Genomic DNA, 4,374 nt, shown 5'->3' on the forward strand with positions numbered 1-4,374 from the left:
TATATAATTTTTAATAATTGTATTTGCATTTTTATTACATTTTTAGTAATGAAAATAACACTTTATATTTGTACATTTATTTATTATTTTATATTAACTATTAGTAAATATTGTGTTATATAAGTTTAATTATATATAAATATTTAAATATAAATTGTAATAATAATTACATTTTAGTAGCCCTCTCTGAATCGCTCTTCTAGTGAATTAAAAATTAAAGCTACATTTTTGTGCAATATGCAAATTAAAGTTTTTTTTTTTAGCAAAGTGAAACATGAAATACATGTATTATGTTCAATCCACTACTTATTAGATGTCAGTTTTGACCAACCACAGTAGTATGTACTAAGTAGTTTTTAAGTGATTGAGTTTGCTTTTTGAGTGTCCCAGGGTGCATCGTGTGGAATTGGGTGTTTGTTACTATCCTCCTCCCCCATTTCTCTCTCTATGTCTTTCTAAAAGAGGGTGCTGCTGGGGGAACAAAGGGGATTGTGGGAGAATAGAAAGTAGGTCATATCTGGCTAGATCATGTTGTTGCCCCATTTTATGTTTGTATATGTGTGAAAGAGATGGAAAGATGCACATTGAGAAGTTTGGGTCCAATGAGTTGTATATGCATCAGATCATCATTGTGAGCAATAAGGACAATAAGCATTCTCATCTGTGTGAGTTATAAACCTGTAGTTTGTCATGTATATTGAGCTGATCTTCTGAGTCGCCACATAATTACTGTTCTTGGTCAACACATCAAGATTTCTAGACACTAACTGTTGCTTTTTGAATGAGAATAATCATGATGCTCCTCAAAGTCAGGTTCCAGACAGTGGCTTAACCATGTACATGCATATATGCGCTTAAAAGGACATAGAGTACGTTGAACTTTTGAGGGATTTGTCCATGTCAGGCTTTGTCCATCAGGGTCAGCTGATAATACTAAACCATGTGATTACTTAATCAGCCGTTCAACAACTATCCCTCATAGACATTTGCACTCCGGATCTCATTCATAACATCTGCTATGTGTGATGTTTGGTTTAAAGAAGGATTTCACCCAAACATTTTTTCATTGATTACTGAGCCTTATGTGGTTCCAAACCCTTTAAACCTTGTGAAGCCATAAAATAGATTTGTTATTTTTAGTCATTATTTGCTGAAAATTGCCCCCTTCACCTATTGTCCCTTCTGCCTCTTAATTTTGTCTTTGTTAATAATCAAGAAAATACATTTTTTTTTTGTTTCTAACACAAAATAGCATAATAGCATCTTTATTCTTATTATTCTTTATTCCAATATTCTTTGATTTTTAATAGATTTAGTTAACCCTAACAACACTGGAATAAAAATTCAGGCTCGGAAGGCTGAGTAAATGATGAATTTTCAATTTGGGAGAATTATTCATAGAATTACTTTTAGCCCAAAGTCATATTCTCTGCCTGGATCCCTCCTGACGTCTACCCCCCTTCTCTACTAATGAATGGGCAGCTCCTGCGCTCTTAAAGGATTGAGGTCCAAATCTGTTTCCCTCAATAATACTCCACCAGAGCTGCCCACAGAGGATGGATTTAGGACCCCAATTTCTCGCCTTTTTCAATGCTCCAACTTTATCTTCACCCCCTGAAGCAGATTTGCACACACACAGACACACACTTTCCCGCTCTCGCTCTTTTCTCCTCCCCCACACTCTCAATTTTTGGACTTTTGTCTGTTAGAAATATTTCCTTATTCTACTTTTTTTAAAATCCTTTTTATGAAATGTTCAAATAAATTGAAATAATAAGCCATCAGAAGACACACATGAATGCTTGACCAGAGGGATTACTAGCATGTCATCCCTCTAATAAAAGATTATGAATGGCTTTTATAACAGAGCAGGGGCTTTTCTAACGGGCAGCTGCACAAAATTAAATTCAGCCCCTCAGCTGGGTGTTTTCCTTTGTGTGAACAGTTATTGTCTGCAGTTGAGATTATACTTCAGCTTTTTCGTTTTGGTCAATGATTTTTATTTGACATATTTCTAAAAAAAATATCCAATCTCTTATACTCCCCCTTCTTTTATGCTGTCTGTTTCGGTTTTAGTCTGTTTCGGTGTGTTTTGTCTCCGATTTTTTTTTTTTGTGCGTATGTACATACATTATTTTCACCAGTATATCATACTGAATCATTGCCGGTTTTGTTAAGCTCATATGTAATAAGCCCAAAAGAGTTTTTGAAGTATGTGTGTGTTCAGATTCAGTCACTGAATCCAGTCAGTGAATCCTGTAGCTCTTCCCTGCATTGACAGTAAAGGAGGCCCGAGCATTCCTGTCATTCCTGTCCCAGCACACACACACACACACACACACACACATAGACACTGGGTTCAGTTGGATAACCCAATAAAGGCCCACTGATCCTGATGAGCAGAAAACAGCACAGCTCACTCTAATCTAATATTTACTCAAGTATCAAAGATCTCTCGCTCGCTCTCCTGTCTGTTGTTGTTCCTGACTGTCTGTCTCTATTTTTGCCCAAATATGGACTTGAGGCTGAAAGATGGCAGTGGACATCAAATCGATGTGTGTTTGGGGTGGTGTGGGGGGTTTGGTACCCTCACGCTGTCAGAGCATCTCTGTCTCTCACTCAGTCTGTCTCGCACTCATTCTGTCTCTCTGCTGTCGATGAGCACAGCTGTCATGTTGTGGGGGCAGTATGTCCTGAGGGTAAGGTAAGTTTAGCTTCACATTCACACATTTGCTATATTTCTGTTGTTTTTATATGAAGATGATTAGAATTTCCTAACCCTAAACCTATAAGAACATTTTTAGTAATTATTAAATAAATCAAGTTTTACATTGAGGGTCATCAAAACATTCCAAAAGAGAAGTTTGATGAGATTTATGTCACTTTTGGTGACAGTTTTGTAAACAAACTATAGCCAGTATGTACAGACATGCACTCATAGATGAGTTTCACTACTGTTCAAAATCTGTACATTTTTTAATGTTTATAAAGAAGTCTTTTATGCTCACCAAGGATGCATTTATTTGATCAAAAATACAGTAAAACAGTGATATTGTGAAATATTATTACAAGTATTACAGCAGTCATTACTCCAGTCTTCAGTGTCACACGATCTATTAGATATCATTCTAATATGCTGATTTGGCACTCATTAGAAACATTTCTTATTATCAGTGTTGAAAACAGTTGTGCTGCTTAATATTTTTGTGGAATCTGAATTCTTTGATGCATAGTAAAATATTGATGCTTTTCATCACTTTAATGCTTCTTTGCTGAATAAAAGTATTAATTTCTCAAAAAAGAATAATAAAAAACCTACTCAAATGCTTAAATGGTACACTCTAAAAAAAACACTGGGTTAAAAACAACCCAATTTGGGTTGTTATTAACCCAAGGGCTGGGTAAATCTAGGACAGAACCCATCTTGGGTTAAATTTACCCAGCAAATTGGGTTGTTTTTTTAACCCAGCATAATGGGTTGATTTAACCCAGCTAATGGGTTTATTAATTTTTACTATATTACTAGCTTATTTTTAACTTCATACGTTAATGTTTACAGATTAACTTAAATTCTCTAAACTTTTTTTTAAATACTCCGCACAACCACTGGTTTGCATGATAACTTCCTTTATTTTCCTTTATTTAACATTTACAGCATTGTTTATATCGTTTTTAATAGGCTATACATATTGCCTATATTTAAACTCGTTTAACAAACATTAGAAGAAAAATTCAACACTAAACAGAAGTCATTCATGGGTAATCGACCAGTCTCTGTTATTCTGTTTCCATCGTAACGGCGCTGGTTCTCGTGCCCGAGCTGGAGTCGTGTTCGGCGGGGAACTGCTAACGGACCGCCGCCCTGCGTTTCACTCTAGCCGAAACATGCTGTGACTCCATAACCTGCCAATACAATAAAAAGCTCTGAGGACATATTTTAACATCCAAAGTATTATATTCTGTATCTTTATGAATAAAATAGTTTATTTTATGCAAAGCATCAGGCTTTTCCATCATGTGAAAAGACCATCACCTTTAACACTCGTTAAAGGTGATTCACACCGCGCACCTGTATGTTGCTCTCATGCTCTGCATAAAATTGAACGATATACAGCACAGTAACGATTTTATAGATAAAATAAAATGTACACAAACCTGTATTTTACAGAAGAATGTATCAATTTGATGGCGCTAAGAACTGCTCTCTTGTGAAGTGAAGACACAAAATCCCCGCGATAAATATCTCAACCGCTGGGTTACGTCTGACCCTGGATCTGAGTAACACTAAAACTAGCCAAACATTGGGTTATGTATGACCCAGGAGCTGCAAAACAACCCAAATACTGGGTTGTTACATTTGACCCAGGAGCTGGG

General features: G+C 35.9%; 1 protein-coding gene across 8 annotated transcripts in view; it reads left to right on the forward strand.

The window, feature by feature from the left end:
• The window catches only part of arhgap12b (Rho GTPase activating protein 12b), a 56,405-nt gene that overhangs the window by 8,693 nt on the left and 43,338 nt on the right, over window positions 1–4,374 (forward strand). The window lies entirely within an intron of this gene.

This window comes from Sinocyclocheilus grahami, unplaced genomic scaffold (assembly GCF_001515645.1).
Source record: "Sinocyclocheilus grahami isolate Dianchi unplaced genomic scaffold, SAMN03320097.WGS_v1.1 scaffold457.1, whole genome shotgun sequence".
NCBI lineage: Eukaryota > Metazoa > Chordata > Actinopteri > Cypriniformes > Cyprinidae > Sinocyclocheilus > Sinocyclocheilus grahami.